A 16,227-nucleotide genomic window follows, 5' to 3' on the forward strand; every position below is an offset into this window, starting at 1 on the left:
ACTGTGTGTCATAATGTATTAAATGCCTACTAAACGCAAAGAACTGTTCTAGGATCTGCTGATAGACACAAATAAAACAGTCTCAGCACTCAAGGAATTTATCTTCCTAGTGGGATTGGGAGTGGAAAGGTAGGATACAAATGTACATGGATAAATAAAAACAAAGTTATACAAAGTAATTTCCAGAGGGAGACAGAACTAACAATAGGAGGGGAAAGATGAGGAAAGATGTTGGATGAAACATAATCTGCTTTTTTTTTTCACCTCTGGAAGTTAGAGATTCTAAGGGGCAGAGCTGAGGTGGAATGCCTTTGATACATGGAGGGACAGCCTGTGCAGAGGCATGTAAGGCGAGAGACGGAATGCGATACACAGAAAACAGCTAATCTGATTAGTATGGAGAACACCAGAAGTGGACTATGAAATAAGACCAAGAAAGTTAGTTGGGAGCCAGATTGTAGAGAGATTCCAAAGCTAGACAGAGGCTTTTATTTTAGAAGTTATAGATAGAATTTTTTTGAGTGAAAACGGTAGATCTGTGTTTTTGGATTCATAATTCAATATGGAAAAGTCTGATGATGAGATTATATTGTAGGTGTGCAATCATAGTGGGACAAGTGATCATCGATTAAAGTATCAATTAAAAAAGATTTCACCAATTTGTGGTTCTCAGGGAGTCCTCTTGGTCAGATAGTTAATTGTAGTACTGATATTTAGCTCTTTCAAGTAAAAAAATCTTTTGGTTTCTCACACCCTTAAACTATATAATTTTTTTAAAAGAAGAAATATGGTGTATTAGATAGAGTGTGACTCTTGGAATAAAAAAGATCTGAATTCAAATCTTGATTCTGACACAAACTGGCCAAGTCACTTAATTGCTTGGTTAGCTAGTGTTGGGCAACTAAGCTCAAGAGGAGCACCTGTCAGATGACTACCACTGCTTCCAGCTTCACCCTTGTAGTCATCATCCAGGTGAGCAAAGGCTAGGGAGGAAGGGTTCATTATCTCTTACCCTCTATGACCAAGTGCAAATCAACTACCACCAATGGGGAAGGGAAGCCAGCTCAGCTAAAGCATTGAGGCATTCTGAGGGAGAGACAGTGTGTGCCATGCAGGTCAAACCATCACCATCACCTCAACCACTACTTCCCTTTGGCTCTGAGTGGTGATTTCCCAGGACTCTGGGTGCAAGAGTTCTGGAAATACTGAGGACCCTCAGACCACTGGTCTAGCGTCTAACTAGACGAGGAACAACCCTTGCGGAAATGTGACCCCGAAACTACCTTCGCAGCTGCTGCACCAACTACCTCGTCAGCAGCTTTGACTCAGAAAAGAAAGTTCTTAGCTTGAAAGTCCTTGGCACTGTTAAATTGATCAACATAAGAAGCAGATAAAAATTTTATCACTGAAAATGACTCTAAAGAAGGTACATTATCATTTGGTTGATTGATGAACCCTAAGACCCCCTGGGGCTTTCTATCTGACTTGCCACTGAAACCTCCTATTCATATCCTCTCCCATTAGAATGTGAGTTCTTTGAGAGGACGGACTATCTTATTTTTCTATTTGTATCTTTAGTGCTTAGCACAATGCTTTGCACATGGTAAGCACTTCACAGGTGCTATTTCATTTTATTCATTTATTCATTCAGTGCCTTATGTAACTCTTAAGGACTGTAAATTATAATTGAATTGCCAAAACTGTAGGTCCAGACCGAAGTAATACTACTACTACTAATGAGGGATGTAGGTGTATGTGTGTGTGTGTGTGTGTGTGTGCGGAAAGGCAGAGGTGCTGGAGACCTGAGGAAAGAAAAGAAAGTTTAAAAAAGATTTGGTGGGCTTGATAAGGAATCAGTGAGGGAGGAATAAAAGGATTACCTTGCTGTAGTGAGGACCAGTTGAAGTTGGAGAACATGAATATATAATGTATCCAGGTAGCAGGATGGTAAGACTTAGTTCCACTCCATTCATCAGCAAATGAGTAGGAGTGGAAGAGGTGGATGGTGGAAGTAATGAAACACTAAAATTTGGGAAGGAAGGAGTGGCAATAGGAGAAGAAGAAGGGTTGATCAGCAATGTCAAATGCTAGAAAGAGGTCAAGTAGGGTGAGGTTTGAGTAAAGGCCCTTGGGTTTGGCAATCAAGAGGTCTGGTGACCCTGAAGGTAAAAGTTGCAGTCAAGTGGTGGGGTGAGAAGCCAGGTGTTGAGAGGTGAGGAAATGGAACCTGTGAAAAAGTGAAGAGATACAGGATGACGACTTTAAGGCTTGGCAGGATAAAGTGAAGGTTTTTGTTTGTTCATTTACTTTTTCTTTTTAAATTCAAGTTTATCCTCCTTACAGATAATGCTTGCTCTTAGTTTTAGATAAATGCTGCTTCTTATTTTAAGAAAGGCTCCATAGATTCCTTTGCTTTATGGTGTTTTTAATAGGAATGAGTATTGTAATTTGTGAAAGGCTTTTCTGGGGGCAGCTAGGTGGCACAGTGTATAGAGCACCGCCCCTGAAGTCAGGAGGACCTGAGTTCAAATATGGCCTCAGACACATAACACTTACTAGCTGTGTGACTCTGGGCAAGTCACTTAACCCCAATTGCCTCACAAAAAATAAAAAAAAAAGCTTTTCTGTATCTATTGATACAATCATATGATTTTTTTTTTGTTACTGATATGATCAGTTATACTTACAGTATTCCTAATATTGAATCAGACTTGCATTCTTGGTATAAATCCCACCTGGTCATAGTGTGTGATCTTTGTGATATATTGCTGCAATCTCCTTGCTAGTATTTTATTTAAAATTTGTGCATTGATATTCATTAAGGAAATTGGTCTATGCAAGGGTGGGGAACTGATTTGTTCATTGAAGTTCAGATTCAGTCAAAGGGCTTCACTTGAATACCTAGAGGGCCACATGTGGCCTCAAGGCTGCAGATTCCCCACCCCTGGATAATTTTCTTTCTCTGTTTTTACTCTCCCTGGTTTAGGTATCAAAACCACATTTTTGTCATAAATGGAATTTTGTAGGACTTCTTCTTTGCCATTTTAAAAAATAGTTTATATAATATTGGGGTTACTTTTCCCTAAATGTTTGGTAAAATTTACTTGTAAATCCATCTAGTCCTTGGGATTTTTTCTTAGGGAGCTCATTGATAGCTTGTTCAATTTCTTTTTCTAAAACAGAGTTACTATTTAAGCATTCTATTTCTTTTTCTGTTAACTTGAACAGTTTATATTTTTGTAAATATTCACCCATTTCACTTAGATTGTCTGGTTTACTGGCATATAATTGGGAAAAATAACTCTTAATAATTGCTTTAATTTTATCTTAATTAGTGATACATTCACCTCTTAATTTTTGATACTGTCAATTTGCTTTTTTCTTTTTTTGTGTGTGATCAGCTTAACCAATGGTTTATCTATTTTGTTGTTTCCCCCCCATAAAACCAGCTCCTAGTTTTATTTAGTAGTTCTTTTTTTTTTTAACTTTCTATTTATTAATCTCTCCTTTGGTTTTCAGGATTTCCATTTTGGTGTTTAGCTGGTGTTTTTTAATTTGTTCTTTTTTTCTAGTTTCTTTTCAGTTTTTTTTTTTAAAGTTGTATGCCCAATTAATTAATCTGCTATTTCTCTCTTTCATTAATGTATACATTTAGATATACATTTTCCATGAAGGTTTTTAAAATATAGCAACTGGATGCACCCCTCCCTATGTATATGGAGTACTCCAGGATCCAAGTTATTCCATGGGTCTGTATCAATTGAAAAACAGTAGCTCACAAGTCTCCATTGATGTTTGTTTCTAAATAGTTAGAGGATGCAATTAATTTAAAACACAGGTATTTAATGAAATAGCATAGCAATTAGAGTAGCAACAAAATATTCCACCCATAAACCTGTGGCATGCTCTCCCACAAATGCAGAATGGTCATGTCTGGGGACCATTAAGGTCAGAGACATCCACATTCACAACCTATGCTGCCAAGAAGCAAGCAAGGAGACTCCATGCCAGGGAACACATGGAGTCACGGCATGCAGGTGGAGGGACCCCTCATACTCCTGATGCTGCTCGGTTGCCTTTGTTTTCCTGGGGTTATCATCACTTAACTCCTGGTGAGTCTGCTTCTCGCTGATATTTTGTGCCTGTGGTCTTGGCCAGGAAAGTTCTGCTGGGTGCATGGGCTTCACATGCAGTGTCTTTTTAAATGTTGCTCCCAGGGGCCTTTCATGGTTACTGCTGGTCACTACCAGGTATAACCTTGTTGGGTATGTGATTGTACAGCCTCTTCTATCTTCAGTGCTACTGCTTTCTTTTAAGAGGGATTTCCATTTCATTTTTAGCTCAGAACTCAGAGGCCTAAATTTTAACTCTTAAGCTTTAGCTCTTTTAGGAAAGCAAGTCCTTCACATACCCAGAATCACACAAGAGAAAAACACTTAGCGGCTTCCTCCTCCATAAGGAGAGCCCATTTGTAATCAGAAATTTGGTTAAGGTAGGCTTTTCCTCTCCAGAAGGAATGTCTTCAGAGGCTAAGCACATTTGGAACACAGAATACCCAGCTGGATAATAAAATGTTAATCTTTTCCTTTCTACTTACTAGGGGTAAGGTCTCTCCCCCAAACCTGTATCCAACTTGGTGTTAGGAGGTCTTTATAACTCTGAAATAATCCCTTAATGGGGCTCTTGTGCCTTCAAATCCACTTTAGGGGACTCTGTAAAGGAAATCCTACAAAACTGTTGCGATTTAAAGGAAGCCATGGAAGTCAGTATGTGGAGTTGAAGAGGGAGAGCATTTCAGTTGCGGGGGACAGCCAGAGAAAATGCCCAGCCACGAGAGATGGAGTGCATTGTTTGTAGAACAGTAAGAGGTTCATGGTTTCTGAATTAAAGAGTATATAGCAGGGATTAAGGTCTAAGAAGACTGGAAAGGTAGGAGAGGCTAGGTTATGAAAGGTTTGGCATGCCAAACAGATTTTGTTTGATCCTGGAGGAAGTAGGGAACTATTGTAGTTTGAGGAGGGAGGTGATATGGTTGGACCTGGACAGTAGGAAAATTACTTGGGTGGCTGATTAGAGAACGGATTGGCTTGAGGACAGACTTGAGGCAGGCAGACCCACCATTAGGCTATTGCAACACTCCAGGCATCAAGTGACAGAGAGATGGAAAAATAAATGATAGAGGAAGGGAATTGTGGGAAGATATCAGAATAAGGAAGAAAACTACCTAGTTCTCCAAAATTCTCCCACAAATAACTTAAAATAATGCCTCAAAGTGAATTTTGGATCCACAGAAGTAATTAAAAGTTGGGATAAAGCAGTTGTTCAGCTTAAGACAACTTGGGAGGATGTTAGGAAAGATCTGACCCTCCTGGGGTGGCAGTCTGGCCTGACTGAAGTATAGATACCTCTGAGTGAACAAACAAGAAGCCTGGGGGAGGCCTTAACTTTGCCCCACAGATGGTGTGGGGGTTGGGTGGCTGATCAGGGGTAGATCAGCATGCTGACTACACAAAATCCTAGGCTTTGTCTGTAGGCAAGAAGGCACATGCTGGTGCATGTGGTTGCAGAAGAGTAGGGGTCCTGTTGGTTGTGGTCACTGGCAGGAGAGTGGAGACCTTGGTTTTAATTCCATTGTAAACAGACACAGCTGCTAGAGAGACTACAGGAAGTGAGAGTGTTTGATGGTGGCAGTAGTGCTGGGAGCCCTGATCACAACTCAGGGGCAGAGAGGAATACCTGAGGTCACTTATAGATCAAGGTGTGAGCCAGAGGAGCAGTGACCACAGCTGGCCTTGGATTATAGAACACTGGAAGAACCATGAAGTCAAAGGCCTCCAGGTAGAGCTCAGAAAACAACAGCATGAAAAACCTGAAGCCTATGACATTATCCCCTATAATCCTGGAGCAGAATCCAACTCTAAGAGCTAATAGCCAAGAAATAGGCCATTAGAAATGAAAAATAGAAAGAACCTGACCATAGATAGCTACTTTGGTGATAGAGAAGATCAGGGTTCAAACTCAGAAGAAGACAAAGCAGCTTCCAGTAAAGCTTCAAAGAAAAACATAAAATGGTCACAAGCCCCAAAACAGTCCTTGGAAGAGTTTAAAAAGGACTTTAAAAATCAAATAAGAGAGGTTGAGGAAAAATTGAGAAAAGAAATCAGTAATGCAAGAAAAGCAAGAAAATTATAAAAGGCAACTAAATGGAAAAAGAGATCCAAAAGTTCATGGAAGAAAATAACTTCTTAAAACTTAGAATTGGGCAGGGGGGGAGCTAATGACTTCATAAGACATCAAGAAATAATAAAACAAAGGTAAAAAAATTTAAAAAATAGAAGACAATATGAAACATCCTATTAGAAAAACAACTGACTTGGAAAACAGATTGAACAGCAATAATATAAGAACTGTTGGATTACCTGAAAGTTATGATAAGAAAAAAAGAGTCTAGACACTATACTTCAAGTATATTAAGGAAAACTGCCCTAAAGTTCTGAATTAGAGGGTAAAATAGAAATTGAAACAATTTACCAATCACCGCCCAAAAGAGATTCCAAAATGGAAACTCACAGGAACATTACAGCTAAGTTTCAAAGCTCCCAGTTCAAGGAGAAAATATTACAAACAACCAGGAAGAAATAATTTAAATGTTGCGAAGCTACAGTTGGGATAACACAAGCTTTAGAAACTTCTACATTAAAAGACCAAAGGGAGTGGAATATAATATTGCAAAGACTAAAGGAGCTGGGTTTGCAACCAAGAATAACCTATCCAGCAAAGCTGAGTGTAATACTGCAAGGGAAATGAATGGATATATTTATTGAACTAAAGGACTTTCAGGTATTCTTGAGGAAAAGACCAAAACTGAACAGAAAATTTTACTTACAAGAATCAGGAGAAATATAAGAAAGTAAACATGAAAGACTAATTATAAGGGATTTAATAAGCTTAAAACTGTTTACTTCTTACATGGGAAAATGATATTTTAACTCTTAAGAATGTTTCCATTACTAGGGTAGTTCAAAAGAGTTACATAGATTGAGAAAGCTTGGAATTGAGTTATTATGATGAGATGATCCTAAAATATAAAATTGCATAGGGAGAGGTAAAATGGAGCAAATTATCTCCTACAAAAGAGCATGGATTGAAGAACTATTATATTGGAGGGGAGGATAGGGTGGAGGGAAGGGAGTGGAAACCCTATTCTCATCAGAACTAGGTTAAAGAAGGAATAACATCAAATTTAATAGGGTATAAAAGTTTTCTTAACTTACAGAAAAACAGAAGGGTAAGGGGATAGGATAAAGGAGGGTATCTTAGAAGGGTGTACAGAGAAGGGAGGCAGTGGTCAGAAATAAATTAAAGTTCTGAGGAGAGATAGGGTAAAAAGAGAGAGTGAAAGATAAGCAGTGAGGAAAAATAGGAAAGAGGAAAATACACAACTAGTAATTATGACTTTGAATGTGAATGGGATGAACTCACCCATAAAATGGAAATGGATAGAAGAATGGATCAAAAACTAGAACTTGACAATATATTGTTTATAAGAAACACATTTAAACAAGAAAAACATTTTAAAATGAGAGACCCACAGAGAGTAAAAGTTAAGGGCTGGAGCAGAATTTATTAGCTTAAGCTTATCTAAAAAAAAAAAAAAGCAGAGATAGCCATCATGATCTCAGACAAAGTTAAAACTAAAAGAGATTTAATTAAAAGAGATAAGCTGAGAAACTACATTATGTTAAAGGATACCATAGATAATGAAGTAATATCAACACTAAACATATACGCACCAAATGTGAAAGCATTCAAATTTTTAAAGGAAAAGGTAAATGAATAATAGGTGGAAACAGATAGCAAAACTATAATCATGGGGGATTTCAACCTTCCCCTCTCAGAACTAGATAAATCTAACCAAAAAATAAATAAGAAAGAAGTCAAGGAGTTAAGGTTAGATTGGCTAGATGTGATAGGCATCTGGAGAGAAATGAATGGCAACAAAATGAGAATCAGTGGTACATGGAACATTTAGAAAAACTGACCATATATTAGGCCATAAGAACTTTATAGTTAAATGCAGAGAAGCAGAAATATTCAATGCAACTTTTTCAATTCATATTATAATAAATTTACATTTAATAAAGGACCATGGAAGCACAGATTAAAAATTAATTGGAGACTAAATAACCTAATCTTAAAGAATGAGTAGGTTAAAGAACAAGTCGTGGAAACAATAAATAATTTTATTAAAGAGAATGATAATAATGAGACAATACGTCCTAACTTGTGGGATGAAGCAGAAGCAGTAATCAGGGGAAAACTTATATCTCTAGATGCTTATATCAACAAAATAGAAAAAGAGCAGATCAACGAATTGTGTATGCAAATAAAAAAAACTAGAAAAAGAATAAATTAAAAATCTCAAATTAAACAACAAATTGGAAATCCTAAAAACTAAAGGTAAGAGTAATAAAATTGAATGTAAGAAAATCATTGAATTAATAAATAAAACAAGAAGTTGGTTTTATGAAAAAAATAATAAAGTAGATAAACCATTGGTTAATATGATTAAAAAAGAGAGAGAAGAAAGCCAAATTACTAGTATTAAAAATGAAAAGGGCAAATACACCACTAATGAAGATGAAGCTAAAGCAATTATTAGGAGTTATTTTGCCTAATGATAAGCCAAGAAATTTAACAATTTAAGTGAAATGCAAGAATACTTACAAAAACATAAACTGTCCTGATTCACAGAACAGGAAATTGAATAGCTAAATAAACCTATTGTAGAAAAAGAAAATGAACAATCTTCCTAAGCCTGATTCCTAAATCGAATGAGCTTTCTAAGAAAAAAAGAATCAGGACCAAATGGATTTACAAATGAATTATATGAAACATTTAAAGATCAACTCATTCAAATATTAAATAACTTATATGGAATAATAGGCAAAGGAGTTCCACCAAACTACTTTTATAAAAGAAATATGGTACTGACACCTAAACAAGGACGAGCAAAAACAGAGAAAGAAAATTACAGATCAATTTCACTAGTGAATATTAATGTAAAAATCCTAAATAAAATACTAGCTAGGAGACTACAATATATCACAAAAATTATATATTTTGACCAAATGGGATTTATACCAGGAATGCAGGGTTGGTTCAATATAAGGAAAACTATTAACATAATTTATTACTTCAATAACAATAGTGACAAGACTCACATGATTATATCAATAGATGCAGTAAAAGCTTTTGACAAAATACAACACTCATCCCTATTAAAAACACTTGAAAGCATAGATATAAATAAATTTTTCCTTAAAATCATAAGAAGCATCTGCCTAAAACCATCCGCAAGCACTATCTATAATGGGAATAAGCTAGAAGCCTTCCCAATAAGATCAAGTCTATTATCACCAATATTATTTAAAAGTTTTATTAATATTAATATTTAATGCCACAAATGCTTATTATCACCAATATTGTTTAATATTATACTAGAAATGCTAGCAATAGCAATCAGAAGAGAAAAACAAATAGAAGGAATCAGAATAAACAATGAGGTAATAAAACTATCTCTTTTTGCAGACGATATGACAGAATATTCGGAAAACCCTAGAGATTCAACTAAAAAGGTAGTTGAAACAATTAATAATTTTAGCAAAGTAGCAGGATATAAAATAAACCCAAATAATTCATCAGCATTACTATATATTACCAACAAAGGCCTACACAAAAAGATAAAAAGAGATAGTTCATTTAAAATAACCATAGACAATATAAAATACCTGGAAGTATACTTGCCAAGACAAACTCAGGAACTATATGAATGTGATTATAAAACACTTTTTATACAGATAAATTAAGATTAAAATAATTGGAGAAATATTAATTGTTCATGGATGGGCTGAGCCAATACATTAAAAGTGACAATTCTACCTAAATTAATCTACTTATTAGTGCCATCCCAACTGAATTATCAAAAATTATTTTATTGAGCTAGAAAAAAATAATAACAAAATTCATTTGGAGAACAAAAGGTCAAGAATATCAAAGAAATTAAAAAACGTGAAGTAAGAAGGTCTAACAGTATAAGATCTTAAACTGTATTATAAAGTTGTAATTATCAAAACTATCTCATACTGGCTAAGAAATACAGATCAGTGGAATAGCGTAGACACAATACACATTAATAAATGATTATAGTAAACTTGTGTTTGATAAATGTAAAGATTCAAGCTTTCAGGATAAGAATTCACTGGTAAAAATTCTTGGGAAAACTGGAAAGTAGTCTGGCAGAAATTAGGTATAGACATATGTGTGTGTGTATATGTATATATATATATATATATATATACATATACACACACATATATAGACGTATATCTTACACCATTTACCAAGATAAGGTCAAAATGTATACATGAGCTAAATATAAAGGGAGACATTACAAGTAAATTAGAACATGGAACATATTACTGATTATATTTATGGGTGGAATAAGAACTTATGAATAAATAAGTGAGAACACTGTGAGCTGTAAAATGGATAATTTTGATTTTTCTAAATTAAAAGTTTTTGTGCAAATAAAACCAATGTAGCCAAGATTAGAAGGAAAGCAGAAAGTTTGGAAAACATTTTTTATAGAAAATTTCTCAGATAAAGGTTTTGTATCTCAAATATATAAACAACTTTGTCAAATTTATAAGAATGTGAATCATTCCCCACCTGATAAATGGTCAAAAGATATGTGAGACAAATGAAAAGCCCAAGAGACAGAGTTTCTGGGTAATTAATAATCAGTTTACTAATTACGGTAGCTGATAATCAATAGACAGACGGTCAGCGTTTCTCTAAGTAATCAAAGACAAAATCATGGAGCTCATTAAATGCTTAAATACCTTTGGAAAAGGAGGTGCCCATGACAGGTGAAAATCAACTCTGGTGAACAATTAATGAGGAGGTGGGTTAAACGTTTTCAGGGCCTCCTGCTGAGAATGTGACTTGATCATGAGACTCAGCCACCTCCAGCAATCTGGACAAAGGAATCAGTTCTACCCTGACCACTCTGGTTGGTTTTCTCCATCAGTTGGGTTACTCTAAACTCCAATGAAGGGATACAATGACATGGGCTTATTTTCTAAGGGCAAGAATTCACCTAGATTAGATTCTATGTACATTCTAAACAGAAGTATGGTCTTCTAGTTAGGGGGGTGGGTGGGGTTGGGTTCCTGCCTAAGATCCCAGAGCATGTACCCAGGGCATTTAGGCAATCTCATCTGACTGGCCTACAGGGACTGGTCCCTGAATGAGAAAACAAAGGGGAAAACCTTAATCCTAATTTAATAATTGGTTATTAATAGAAAATAATATAATTTCTCTCAATATGAACAGGTGTTTTGGGGGAAGAAATCAAAGCTATAGTCAGATTAAAAAAATGCTCTAAATCATTGACTAGACACGCAAATTAAAACAACTTTGAGATACCATCTCACACTTATCAGATTGGCTAGAATGATAGGAGGAAAATGACAAAATGATAGGAGATGTGAAAAACTGGGACACTAACATATTGTTGGTGGAACTGTGAACTGATCCAATCATTTTGGAGAATAATCTGGAATTATGCCCTAAGAGTTCTAAAACTGTACATACCCTTTGACCCAGTAATACTACTATTAGGTCTGTTTCCCAAGGTGATCAGGGAAAAAGAAAAAGAACCTATATGTTCTAAAATATTTATAGGAACTCTTTGTGGTGGAAAGGAACTGGAAATTGAAGGGATGCCTATCAATTGGGGAATGACTGAATAAATTGTGGTATATGATTGTGATGGAATACTACTGTGCCGTAAGAAATCATACGCAGGTTGATTTTAGGAAAACATGGAAAGACTTGAATAAAATAATGGAGTGAAATGAGCAGAACCAAGAGAACATTGTATATAGTAACAGCTATATTGTTCAAAGAGTAAATGTGAATGACTAAGCTATTCTGAGTTATATGAATATTCTAATCAACTACAAAGGACCTATGAGGAAGATGCTACCCACCTCCAGAAAAAGAACTGATATGGAGAGATGGACTGTAGTTTCATGTGTGTGTGTGTGTGTGTGTGTGTGTGTGTGTGTATGAAATGTTGGCCTTCTCCAGTGTGGGGTTGGGAGGATGGCAGATAGCTTGGAACTTCAATGTAACAATAAATAAATATAGTAAGTGACAGAATAGGGATGACAGAGGGGGGAAATCTATTGAAGGTGACAGGATGGAGGAGATAGTGGCAGAAGGAACATATGAGAGAGATGAGAAGAGGGGAGGAGTGCATGGCCTCAACTTATTCTTTGCATTGAAGACCATTATGCTATCCACGGTTTATGATGGAAGGGGTAGGTGGTGAGGTATGGTTGAAATTTTGGGATGGGAATAAGAAATGTGGTGGTCTGGGTGGGGAATGAGATCACTGGGATGTGTAGGGTGTGACCCAGTGTTGGAACATTCATCATTAAGTGGAAGTTACCATTCTTCCCAAAGGAGATCAGGTTGGACACAAGTCAAGTGTGATACAGGAGGAAGGTTCACGGTCAGATGGTCATATGGGAGGTCTTCGTCATCGTCCATCTGAAAACCTGAGAGGATGCAGAAAGAGCGCAGCAGGTAGTGGAAGTCAAATCTGTGCAGCAGCCGTCCGTCCTGTTTCTCACCAACTTTGCTCTTCCTCATCCCTGAAGGAGTAGGGATAGCAGATGGAAGGCCTGAGGTCCGAGGGAAGGTTGTTCCTCTTTGCACAGAGGTTCTCCACCTCTTGTTTTGGGGAGACTGAGCTGGCTGCAGGAGGTGGAAGTGTCCTTGTGCTGGCCCAGGTGCAAGTCATTGCTTGGAGGCTGATGAAAAACATCCATCCAGGCCCCTTACCAGGAGATATGCTGAGCAGCAAAGCAGGTAAGGGAAGGTTTGGCTCCTCTTTTCATCTGAGGCTGGCCCCCTCTCAGTATAATGGTCTTAAATGCAAAGAATAAAATACTTAATGCTAAGGAGACCAACTACATTGAAAGTTACCAAAACGTTTTTAAAAAGTTTAGGGATTGCAGATTAAGAACCCCTGCACCAGCCGTGTTCTCCCTCTTCACCAAACCACCACAGAGATGCTTATCTGTTTATATGTTGTATTTCCCTTGGTAGAATGTAAGCTCTTTTCAGGGTCTGGCTCTTCTGTTTTTGCATCCCCTGCACCTACAGGGTGCCTCGCCTATCATAAGAGATAAAGCATATCATATTGTATTGTATGATTGCATTGGTCTCCAGGGGCAGAACAAGGAGGAATGGGTGCAGTGAGGCAGTCTTTGGCTTGATTTAAGGAAATAATAATAATCCAAATGATCCTTAAATGCAACTGCTTTTGGGGTATTAGGTTCCCTCTCACTGGTCTGCATGCAAATACTGGATGATCATTGGGTAGGGTATGCAGTTCAACAAAGTGCTTTCACACAAAGCAAAGTGAGTGTCTGCCAAAGGGTCTTCTCAGCCTCTTCTTGAAACCCTCCAGTGACCTTATTTAGATGAGGAAAGTAAGGCTGAGAAACACTAAGTGACTTGCTTGAGGTCACAGGTGCCAGGTGCCAGGCTATACTTGTCCCAACTGGTGCCTTCAGGTATGATGTGGAAAGGACAATTAATTCTCAAGTTATTCCAGTGAAGAATAAAGTTAAATGTTGTAAAACTGAGACACAAATATAAAATGATGGAAAGAAACCTTTGAAAAGTTTTCAATGATATGAATCCCAATAGACAACAAGAAACAGGTCACATAGAATGATTATCAATTGTTTAATTACAGATGTACACAGCATTTAAATCTTACGGCTGGTTCTTTTTATTCCTCCAATGTATCATATCCTTTAAAATACTTTTTGCACAGTCTTTTAGGCAAACTACATGCTAGAAATCTGTAAATGCACAACTTAACACTAAACACAAAAATACATCCTAGATCCATTCAAATACAAGTTTAAGACACTTTACTTGGCAGATAAACAAAGACAGGGTATTAAAAAAAAATCAAACTACAAAATGAGCACAGAAAGATTTTCCTTTTGGGATTCTTAATAAAATACTGCTCTGTATAAGTTCTAATGAAAAATTCCAGTACATATAAAATATTTATATCTATGAGGATAAAGAAATGCTTCAAGATATATCTGGAAAATTTAACTTAATTACATTGTTTAAAACAAATAAAAAGTTGAAGTCATGGATGATGTAGCACAGATCCATTATTCATGTACTAGAACATATAAAAACTAAAAGAAACAATTGGGCATCAGGTAGAGGAAACTGTATGCAACCTGTGAACAAAAAGAAAAATGAACTGTAAGGTATGAAGAAGGGGTGAATGGAACCCACAGCAATCTATGGTACAAATTCTCATCTGTTGGATTCTGCATGAGCTTGTAGCATGAGAATTGGGCTTCAGATGATGAAACAGAAGCTTAAGTTACTGGCCTTGGTAATTCAGACAGGGTATAGGGCCGGAAGGAACTTTAGAAATTATTGAGTCCAATCCTTTCATTTTAGAGAAGCAGAAAATGAGGCCCAGGCAGTGACTTTTTCAAGGTCACACAGGTACTAAGTCGAAGAGCCCGGATTTGAACCTGTCTTTTGCCTCCAAATCTAGTGCCTGCTCTGCTACACCATACTGCCTCCTCCATTTTACAGCAAACGACTCGAAAATCTGTGAGCTGGGGGTATAACACTTCTGAAATACACGAGTTTGGAAGGGGCAACTACTATAAAGATTTATGTCCTGGAAATGGGATGGTTAGTGCCCTTCATAAACTGCATTTCAGATAGCTGAATGCTTTGATACAGCCATGCACTTTATTACTTGTTCAGTTCCCATTCTAAGTGTTGGACACAAAACATTTTGCCTCCAAATTTTATGCCACTATTATTCTAAGAAACAAGAAATGACTAAAAAGCTATATGTTACACAAAGATATGATCTAATTTTCTATACTGAATCCTGTTTTTCCTATGCTAAGTTTTTTTTTCCTCCTTAAGGAGTAGTACTATTATAAAACATTTTTTATTTTAGTAGCCTTATACAATGTAAACAAATTATATCTTTTGTTATAATACTATTTGGCTGCTCAGGGGATCTATGTGGGGGACCTGATAACTGTGATAGGCATATCTTGTTTCTGGAATTCAGAGTCTGTATCTTTAATTAGGAGAGGCATCTTCTAAAACTTTAGCTGCCAAAGTCTGATCAGTAAAGCCAACAAAAACTAGCAGCACTAAAGATTTATGCTGCTCTCCAAGGCAAGTGAACTGTGATTGGTTTCCTTCTTAGTGAAACATATTTTTGTATACACTCAGGGCCCCCTAAACCCATCAAAAAAAAATAAAGGTGAGGTGGAAGTACATTTTGACTGATAAGCAATTTAAAAACATTGAGAACTACAATAGTCTTTAATGAAATGATTTTCCAAATAACCTTTAGAGACAGGGTTATATTGAATAGGCTACAATGGTACTGGTCAAGAAAGCAGTGTTCTTATATATTTTATTTTAATGTTTAACACCAGCTTTCTCCCCTTTTTAAATAGTCCTAATCAGGTATAGAAAGTTCTCAGAACAAAAATGAAACCATCTTATATCAATATATCTACATCTCCACTAGCTGTCTAAAAAATAAACCAACAAAAAGCATTTCCAATCATAACTACTTGGATGCCTTTTGTTAACTGGCAAGTTCCAAGGTGGAACTAAGGTTCATTTACAGATGAATTAAAATCCTCAATTCATCCATTCTGAGATGCCCAAGTAAGTAATGTCTAGGTTATTTAATCTATAAAAATATAAAAATAATAATAGATTATAAGTAATTTGGAAAAACTAAGAAGTATCCTTGAATATAGATGATGAATTTGCTAAATCTGGTCAACAAATAAATATACTTTGTTAACCAAGTATGTACCTAACTAGCGCTTAAATAAAGAGTTAAGGGGCACTTAAGTATTCTTTCTGAAACCACTTTGGGCTTAGCTCTTCTGATACCTAACATATTTTAAGAGTCTAATCACCAAGAAGAGTCTGACCTGCAAAAAGAAGGCAGTAAGGTAAACGGGTGTATTAGCATCCCAGGGGACTAATTTGAGCTTGCCTTGGATGGAAGGGTTAACCAGAGAATTCAGAATCTCAGGCCCAAAGTCTCAATCCTAGGAG

At 36.5% G+C, this 16,227-nt stretch overlaps 1 protein-coding gene across 4 annotated transcripts in view; it reads right to left on the bottom strand.

The window, feature by feature from the left end:
- Positions 1-13,808: 13,808 nt before the first annotated feature.
- Positions 13,809-16,227, bottom strand: part of XRN1 (5'-3' exoribonuclease 1) — a 98,781-nt gene continuing 96,362 nt past the window's right edge. For all 4 annotated transcript variants that reach the window (XM_027875854.1, XM_027875852.1, XM_027875853.1 and 1 more), the window contains one exon: positions 13,809-14,345. The gene's annotated coding sequence lies outside the window, so the exon portion shown is untranslated. The remainder of the gene's footprint in view (positions 14,346-16,227) is intronic.

Source organism: Vombatus ursinus, unplaced genomic scaffold (genome assembly GCF_900497805.2).
Source record: "Vombatus ursinus unplaced genomic scaffold, bare-nosed wombat genome assembly UNPS02014810.1, whole genome shotgun sequence".
In the NCBI taxonomy this organism is placed as follows: Eukaryota; Metazoa; Chordata; class Mammalia; order Diprotodontia; family Vombatidae; genus Vombatus; species Vombatus ursinus.